General features: G+C 36.6%; 1 pseudogene; it reads right to left on the reverse strand.

Annotated features, from left to right (window-relative positions):
- Nucleotides 1-7,897: 7,897 nt before the first annotated feature.
- LOC149222461 (protein NPG1 pseudogene) lies at nucleotides 7,898-9,269 on the reverse strand (annotated as a pseudogene).
- Between the last annotated feature and the right edge of the window lie 1,133 nt (nucleotides 9,270-10,402).

Genomic DNA, 10,402 nt, shown 5'->3' on the forward strand with positions numbered 1-10,402 from the left:
GACCGGTCCAATATGTGCAAATGATTGAAGGACCAAAGCCAGAAACCAAGTTGAGGGAGTGTAATGAGATTAAATTAAGGTCTGGAAGGATAATAGAATCAGAGGGGGATAAAAATATACAAATTGAAGATCCGTTACCTGTAGAACAAGTACCACAAGTGGAGAATCCAGTTAAACAAAAAAATCACGATCAAACTATTACCTCTTCTCCACCATTTCTAGAGAGATTAATTATACCCTGCTCAATCAAATATCCCGAATTTGATCTTCTGGGAGAATTGAAAAATTTATGTGTAAAAATACCTCTCCTCCAGGCTATTCAGGACATTCCAATTTATGCAAAAACTATTAAGGAATTGTGTGCAAAAAAGCCGAAGAGGAAAATAAAAACAACCCCAATTTTCCATGTAGTTGGTACTTTGTCTGATTTATTATCAGGCATAGAAACACTGGTAAAATGTGAGGACCCAAGAAATCCTATAGTCACGGTGAAAATAAATGGATACTCCTTCCCCAATGCATTAGTTGACCTAGGAGCAGCAATCAATATTCTCACAACAACAGCCTGTCAAAATCTTGGCATTACAGCCTTGGATCCAACCATAACCTTGCTGGAACCGACTGATCGATCGGTAGTCAAACCAAAAGGCACATTACAGGATGTAATGGTGTCTGTAGATTCTTAGGAATACCCAGCAGATTTTCTGATCATTAATCCTAGAAACTGGCTAGACGGACATCCCCTAATTCTAGGAAGACCTTGGCTAGCAACCGCAGATGCTTACATAAGTTGTCCAACAGGCAACATGACTATAGCAAGAGGAAGTAATCTGAAGAATTTAGCCTTATATCCTCTAGCTCAGTGAAGTCTAACAATAATAAAAACTAGAAAACAACCTGTATCATATCTAACTGAAAACATTAGATCACCACTAACTATAGAAGATGCTCTTTAATTCAAGGATCAAATAGAAGACGACATCATTAACACTTACATTAACCAACCAAATGTTGTATCCCATCCAAAATGTCACATGATCGAAGCAGCTCTAGATACCAAAATTGAAGAAGATCCCTTAAAAGATATTAACGACCAGTCAATACCAACAACTTCTGTTTATAACAGCAAAACCACAGAAATAGAGCCAGGGAAAACCTTAAATATCAACAAAAACCTTACTGCTGACTAGGAGCAAAAGCTTGTTCAACTTCTGAGAAATATAAAGAGGCTTTCGAATGGGATTACCCAGACATGAAGGGGATTAATCCCCAATTATGCATGCACCACATTTATACAGAGAAAGATGCCAAGCCCATTCGACAACCTCAACAGAGTTTAAACCCTCACCTTAAAGATATTGTTAAGGATGAACTACAAAAATTGTTAGATGTCAATTTCATCTATCCTATATCCGATATCAAATGGATCTCTCCATTAGTAGTGGTGCCTAAAAAGAATGGAAAGCAGCGTATATGTGTTAACTATAGAGAGCTTAATAAAGCAACCCAAAAAGACCATTTTCCCCTTCTGTTCATTGACCAGGTCTTGGACACATTGGTAGAAAAAAAATTATTTTCTTTCCTAGACGGCTTCAACGACTACAATCAAATTCAAATTGCCCTTGAAGACCAAGATAAGACTACCTTTACCTGCCCTTGGGGGACATTTGCTTACAAGGTCTTACCTTTTGGGTTGTGCAATGCACCTGCCACATTCTAGAGGGCTATACTTAGCATCTTTTCAGACTTGATAAATGAACAGATTGAGGTGTACATGGATGACTTTACACCTTACGGAGATGACTTCGAGCCGGCATTACAAACATTAGAGAAAGTTCTGCAAAGATGCATTGCTACCAGGCTCTGTCTAAACCATGAAAAATGCCACATGATGATGACCGAAGGCCTCATCTTGGGTCACTACATCTCAGCAGTTAGAATTTAGGTAGATCCAGCAAAAATTCATATAATTCTTCTAATACCTACCCCTTCCACACAAATTGAGGTACGTAGTTTCTTGGGATTTTATGGATATTATAGAAGATTTATAAAGATTTTTTCTCAAATTGCTGCACCATTATATGCATTAACAGGAAATGTCGATTTCAGGTGGACTGACAAATGTGACCTTGCTTTTGAAGATTTAAAATGGCTTGTATCAACAGCCCCAATCTTACGGGGCCCAAACTGGGATTCACAATTCCAGATTTCATCTGACGCTTCAGATACGGCCATTGGAGCAGTTCTCGGCCAAGAGGAAGATAAGAAACCTTATGCAATATATTACATCAGCAAAAATCTATCTCCGGCTGAGTGGAATTACACTATGACCGAAAAGGAATTTTTGGTCGTAATCTATGCTATTAATAAATTCAAACATTATATAACAGGATACCCTGTGGTTTTGTATACCGATCACTCTGCTATTAAATATCTAGCTAATAAACCTGTTACAAATGGAAGAGTGACAAGATGGTAGATCATTTTGCAAGAATTCGACATAACAATCAAAGATCAACCAGGAAAAGAAAATCCAGTAGCAGACTTCATTTCATGTATGCCAAAGATAGACAACTCGGCAGCAGTAGAATACCAGTTCCCTGATGAACACTTATTTGTTGTCACCGTGAAAACACCATGGTACGCTGATGTCACAAACTACCTAGCAGTGGGAAAATTACCCAAGCACCTGACGCCTAATGAAAGAAAACAAATAGTACATCGTTACACTCGGTTCTCATGGATCGGAGGATATTTATTTCATATAGGGGCCAATATGCCCGTTGGAAGATGTGTCAAGGAAGACGAAGTCTTCAACATCCTAAAAGCTTGCCATGATGGGCCTTGCGGTGGATATTTTGTAGACCGCAGGACTGGTTACAAAGTCCTACAGACGGGCTATTATTGGCCCACCATTTTTAAAGACGTCAAGAAGTTTGTCCAGGCATGTGATAGTTGCCAAAGAATGGGACGCCCTGGGAAATCTGATGAAATGCCATTGCATCCGCAGTTAGTCATTGAACTTTTTGAGCGATGGGCATTAGATTTCATTGGTCCAATAAACCCATCATCTAATCAAAAGACATACATACTAATCGCAACTGAACATGTGACTAAATGGGTGGAGGCAGAAGCATTACCAAGGGAAACGGAGGACTCAGTAATCTATTTTTTGTTCCAACTGTTCGTGTGATATGGCTTGCCTAGAGAAATAATCACGGATGGAGGGCCACAATTTACAGGCCATAAGATTGCTGCGACATTAAAAAATCATCATATCTTTCACAGAATCACAACTTCATACCACCCGCGGGAAAATGGCCAAGTAGAAAGTACCAATAAAGTAATCGAGGCAATACTCACAAAGACAGTTGCATCACATAGACGTGACTGGGCTACCCAATTGTCAGAAACCCTGTGGGCATGCCGCACGACATGGAGAAATACCACGGGATATTGCCCCTATCAGCTAGTGTTTGGCAAAGAATCTATCTTCCCAATCGAATTTGAAATCCAGACATTGAGGATAGCTCAGGAGGTAGGCTTGGACTTAAATGAAGCATAGGTTAATAGGCTACATCAAATCAATGAATTGGATGAAATCCGGCTATCAGATCTTCAGCACACTGCACTAATCCAACAACAAAAAGCGAAATGGAATGATGCTATTATCAAGAAGAATATCTTCCACGAAGGAGATTGGGCACTCCTGTATGATTCTAGGTTCTAGGATTTCCTGGGAAAACTCCAGACCAGATGGTTAGGCCCTTATGAGATACAAGAGGTGCATGATAATGGCACCCTCACATTAGCCACCATTGATGGGTCTGGCTACTCTTTTAAAGTGAATGGACATCAAGTACGACTCTATCACAAATCGCTTACCAGGGAGTCCTTTTGCTAACAATTACGGGAAGATTCCACCATACAAATTCTTGTTGAGGAGGGCAACCCATCCATAGCATCGGTCTAGTGAAGAATTTAGTTGTTTTTGAAATTTGTACATAAAGTTTCCTTTCTATTTGATTGAATTTGCTTGTATAAATTGTATATAATTTTTTTTTCTTTTTTTCCTTTGATGTTTCCCCTAAGGAACAACTATTGTTCCCTCTAAGGAACAGCTATTGTCCCCTCTAAAGAACAACAATGTTTGTGTGGATTTTCTTCTTGTTGTTCCCTTCAAGGAACAGTTGTTGTTCCCTCTAAGGAATAGCTGCTTTTCCCTCTAAGGAACAACAATTTTGTGAGTAAATTTTCTTGGTGTTCCCTTTAAGGAATAGTTGTTGTTCCCTATAAGGAACAGTCAATATTCCCTCTAAGGAATAGCAAATTCGAGCGCACTATTCTTTCTTGTTGTTCCCTTTAAGGAACAGTTGTTGTTCCCTCTAAGGAACAGTTTTTGTTCCCTCTATGGAACAGCAATTTTTGTGTGCAATTTTTTCCTTTTGTTGTTCCCTTTAAGGAACAGCTGCTATTCCCTCTAAGGAATAGCTGTTGTCCCCTCTAAGGAACAACCGTTGTTCCCTCTAAGGAACAGCAAGTTTGCGAACAATTTTTCATTTTTTCTTTTTCATGTTGTTCCCTTTAAGGAACAGTTGTTGTTCCCTCTAAGGAACAGTTGTTGTCCCCTCTAAGGAACAGTCACTATTCCCTTTAAGGAACAGCGGTTTCAGGTCCAATTAATTAATTTTTTCTTTTTGTTGTTCCCTTTAAGGAACAGTTGATGTTCCCTCTAAGGAACAGTTGTTGTTCCCTCTAAGGAACAGCAACGTCATGTGTATTTGTTTTCTTGTTGTTCCCTCTAAGGAACAGTTGTTGTTCCCTTTAAGGAACAGTTATTGCTCCCTCTAAGGAACAACAATTTTGTGTCCGGTTTTTTTTCCTTATTTTTCTTGTTGTTCCTTACAAGGAACAGTTGTTGTTCCCTCTAAAGAACAATTGTTGTCCCCTCTAAGGAACAACCACTATCACTCCAATAAACAGCAAATTTTTGGCATGTATTTTCCTTGTTGTTCCCTACAAGGAACAGCTATTGTTCCCTCTAAGGAGCGGTAAATTCAGCATGCATTTTTTTCTTGTTGTTCCCTCTAAGGAACAGTCGATGTTCCCTTTAAGGAACAACACTTTTGGCGTGTAGTTTTTCTTTTTTTTGTTGTTCCCTACAAGGAACAGTTGTTGTCCCCTCTAAGGAACATCAGTTTCAATGTGCAGTTTTTCTTTTTGTTGTTCCCTACAGGGAACAACACCATTTGCGTGTATTTTTCATTTGTTGTTCCTTACAAGGAATAGTTGTTGTTCCCTCTAAGGAATAGCACTTTTTGTGTGAGCTTTTCTTTTGTTGTTTCCTTTAGGAAGTAGCACTTTGTAGATATTTGTTTGAGAACATCATCCTCTATAGGGTACAAGTGTACAAATATATATGTAAGGATACAAATCTGAAGTTTACTGGAACAAGCAAATATATTGAATATTATCATCTTTAACAAGATTGCTTTGTAGTGATCGAAAAAGAAAGGACACAACCATCTATATCACTTCACTGTCCTCATTTCCATTATAAATCAAATTGATTGATTATTTGTACCATGTTGGTTCTTCCCTAACAGGGTATACTTTTTTTTCTATTGATATGTTTAGACTTCTTCCACCATCCCTACCACTAAGGAGTGTTGAGCCACCCTCTATATATAAATAGGAAGTGTTGTTCAAATAAAATATATATATATATATATATATATATATATATATATATATATATATATATATATATATATATATATATATATGATTTTTCAGATGGAGGATAGGGGGTCTCATCACGAGCCATCCTACCATGATCATAAGGAAGCAGCGAAGTGGCATTTCCACTGTGGCCACTATAATGTCCCTTCATAATAAGTAGTAATAATAATAATAATAAAATAATAAGTAATAAATAATAATAATAAGTAATAAATAATAAAGAATATAATATTAAAAATACAAGAAATAAATAATAAATAAATAAAAAATAGTAATAATAAATAACAATACTAAGCTCTAAGGGAAAATAAATAGAAATAAAACAAGAAAACAGTGAAAAAATCAGTAAAGCTATCAAAAAGTAAAATCAAAAGAAATAAAACAAGAAAAGCAATAAAGTTGCATGTAGACACATGGAGTGTGTGCATGTGGTTCCCCTTCCAATGTTGCTCTATTTAATAGATGATGAGAAAGATGAGAGGAATTCTAGCCTTCCATCATTCCATGATTTCATCATCCATTCTCTTGGGAGAATAGTGTTATCTGACAAAGGATACCCTGGCAGTAGTACGTTGATTGAGGGCTCGGGGTGGCCAGTTGTAGCAAGACCTTGCGCAATTGAGCCTACGGTTGGGTGGAGAGTCATCCCCAAAACCTTGTTGCAGTTAGAAGACTTCAACTAGCATTCAACCCAGAAAACATAGGTAAGTATCCCTACTTATAGTTTTGAACTTTGATGTTAATTAATTGAAAATTGCATGTTGATTATAAATTGCTAGATTAATCTAATTAATTACATGTTTTTATTTCGGGGATGTTACATATGGTATCAGAGCAAGTTTCAACTCTCTTGGACCTTTGGATTTTTTTTATATTTTTGATATTTTATATTTTGCATTGTCTCTGTGATTTTAGAGAGGGAAGCAATTTGGGTTTCTTCATTGTCTAGTTTCAGCATCGGCTTTCGCTTCTCATGTTGCAACTCTTTGTTGGCCCTTCTTAATTCCACCACTTCGGTTTCCATATCTTTCAAAGTCTGCATTTTCTTCTCAATCTCGAATTTCTTTTCAGAATACTTTTTCTCAGTGTTTTGAAGAACTGCAACCTGTTTGTTGAGTATAAAAAGTTGCTATTTTGTCTGCATAGATTCCATCTGTGTCTATCTCTATAGTTCTTTAATCATTGTTGTGTCAGATTCAAGCTCTTTCTTTACTGGGGAAGATTTTTCTACTTCCTCTTCAAATTTATTCTTTTGAGTTTCCAAAGAATTCAGTTTTAAATTGACCATTCAATCTCAACCGTGTTTAGTTAGAGTTGTTTTTGTAATTCCACTATGTTTATTCTGGGTTGTTTTTTGTGACGTTTCTGCAAATTTTATGTTTCCAACCTTCATGTATATGCCGCTTTTCAAGAGTAAATAGCCATGGCGGTTCGATTCACGGGGCCGCCCTTTTTATTGCCCTCGCATTCCCATTTCGTCTGATTCTTTAAAAAAAATCCCCTCGAAAGTCGATCCTCGTAGAGTTTCAATGTAGCCATGCAGCAAATCGCCTGAGATGATAGTCGAAGGGAACCAAGGTTCATCTTTTGGTATTTCAAGTAAAATGTGCGTGTAATCTGTGTATAGGGTTTAGGTTTATTTATTTATAAATGTGCTTTATTCGTCTTGGGTTTGAAGGGTCCAATTGGCTAATCACGTCAACAAGGGTTGTGTTTTGTATTACAGATCATTTCTGCAAATAGCAATATGACGATAAGCATTTTATGAAAAAGAATGGTTGCAAGCATAACCACTATAGGCCCTATGGCCGACGGCATTAACCTTGAAAAAAAAAAAAAGAGTTTAATGTTAGGCATCAATGATAACAGTGACCCACTTACTTACGGTTGCTTTGCTGGGCCTGTGAACAGTGTTATACACCTGAGTTTGTACATTTGAATCTAACTGTGGAATTATGTTAAGATCACGAAATACGTAGAAGTGATGGTGTGCAGAGACACCACTATGGGATTTCACTGATCAACTCACAAATTTACAATGTAGTTTAATTATTAGACATTTTGGAGTTTTAATTGGAATGAGAAAAAAAAAAAAAAAAATAAATAAATAAATATATATATATATATATATATATATATATATATATATATCAATTTAATTATTATTTTTAAATTGGGTTTGAGACCTTTCCTTATCGACAACATTCATATTCCATCCATGCCAATGAACTCTCAAGTCACTAAGACGAGTATCACCCGGGATTACCTTCCCATCCTTAAGCTTTGAGTTCCCAGCTCGTAAAGGCTTCCTTTGAGCTTGAACAAGAGCAAGAAGAAGCTTATAAGTTTCAATAGCATGCATAGATTGTCCTTGATCAATCTACAATTTTGCTTTTAGACGCAATAACTCTCCTTGTTGCCATTTCACTGTCTCGTCTAAGGCAACATCAATGATAATTTCAGCATCAGAAAAATATTGTTGTGCTGAAAAAACAAGGGCCAAGAGCTTCCAACCTTTTAATGGAACCCCTGCCTTCATAGCCAAATACTTCTTTGCGCAGTCCGGTGCTATGTTTAGATTACGTTGCTCAGCATTTTCCAACGCAAGACTAAACATCACCTCGGGATCTTTAATTTCTGACACTGCAGCTTCCTCCGAAGCAATAAGAGCCTCATGTCGCATCTTGGTTCTTTCAGATTCAGAATCAACAGATCTAGCTTTCCTCCCTAGGGCAACCTCAAGCAGATGACTGTCAACACCTTTCATGTGATCAAATTTACATTCACGGGTTTCCAATACTCTATGTGAATAATGCACACCTTCATGAGCATATTTTGAACTTTGGCCACATAATTTTGCAGCCAATAGAGCTGCTGGGCTATGATCAGGCTTCTTGGAAAGTCTAAAGTTTTCCCCACAAGATTCAAAGCAATATCATCCTGATCTGCAGCACTATAACAAAGAGCAAGGGTATACCATCGATCCAATCTGTAGTAGATACCAGGTATCACTTCTACAATTTAAGTAGGGTGATCCATGATTGTAGGATCCCAAGGAATCTTTTTGAGTGCAAAATTTTTTGAAGATAAACAACAAGAGTATTGCTTCTTCAATATTATTTCTAGGAATAAATTCACCCTCCACTTGAGATCCTAAACTTGGTGGACCTGCTTCAATAGCACCATAAAGTAAGAATATAGCAAACTCTATGTATTCGGGCTGATGGTTCAAAATCCAGTCTCCAAGGATTAATTAAAGCTCTTCTATAAGAAGTTATTGCTTTACGGAACAAGCATGCCTGTTTCCAAAGTTCTGGAAGTAATTCCACTACCTTGCTCACAGTCTCTTGCAATTTGCAATCATCTTCTCCAAAGGCATCAGGCATGCCACGAGGTAGTGCAGATTAGACTGTCTCTAACACGAATTTGCACTATTGAGCAACTTCTTTAGCCAGTCCAAGCTCTTGCAGCGACTTTGCTTTTAGAAGAATGGCCTCAAGTAGTAAACTGACAACCTACATCGACATTAATTATTCCCATGCAGCTTTGAAGCATGTAATGGTTTCCAGCCTTTCAGATATGCCACTTTTAATTGTTGCATGTTATGGATATGAAATATGTCAAATTGTGGGTTTCAGCCTGCACATTGTAGATGTTTTTTTTAGTAACTTTAGCCATAGAATAGCAGTTTCTGTTTTGAGAAATGTTTTAGGTCAAGGCTCTGCTCCAGTGAAATCCATAACTTCTTCTGTATTGTGATTTAATGCACAATTGTAGCACTTGTGGGTGGTTGTTCTCAATTCAATTTAGTCAGTAAATATTGTTCAGGTATTGCAGTATTAATGGATAATCTTTGTATAATCTCATATTATCTATCAAGTATTATAGGATTCCAATCAGATTAAGCGTAGGGATCAGAATTATTTTTCCTTTGTTCTTTGTAAAATAATTGAAATTACATCAATTATAAATATTTTGGATTCTTGCATTGGAAACTGTAAGTGTGTAAATGAGGTAATAGAAAACTCTTAGATACCAATATTTGTTTTACCATTAAGTCTTACAAAAATTCCATGTTATTTTGGTAATATGCGCTATATTGTAGGTAGTAATTTAGTTATTTAGTTAACTAAGTAAATCATGTCTTATTACTTAAACTTTATGATACATCTAAATTGTACACTATGATTTCAATCATGTCTTATTACTTAAACTTTATGATACATCTAAATCGTACACTGTGATTTCAGTTTAGTTTAATTGGTTTAATATATTTTGAGGAGAAGCATTGCTTTACTCTTGGAAAGTATCCTATTGCTATTTAAAGAGAAAACCAACTGTTTTGGACAACGAAATTGCTAATCCTATCAATAGAAAGGATGTCATTAGAATAAGAAAAGGTAGTGCTGCCTTTTGTGTCTTATTTAAATTTCAGTATGTATCAGTCAAACATAGCATGTTGCTTTTGTGTTAAATAAATCAACTAATCAGATACAGAGGTACCGCTTTTCTATTTATTTGGCTCTATTTTTTAGGAGTAAATAATTGTTAGAATTGGACCAAGGGCATTATCTTTGTCTTTCTTTAGAGAAGGGAGAAAACTCAAGCAGATAGTGCTCCAAGTTTAGTGCTCCACTTGTGCAAATATGGAATAGACTTC

This window comes from Pinus tabuliformis, chromosome Q, assembly GCF_031772625.1.
Source record: "Pinus tabuliformis cultivar Carrire ecotype Pingquan chromosome Q, CPIR1, whole genome shotgun sequence".
Taxonomy (NCBI): domain Eukaryota; kingdom Viridiplantae; phylum Streptophyta; class Pinopsida; order Pinales; family Pinaceae; genus Pinus; species Pinus tabuliformis.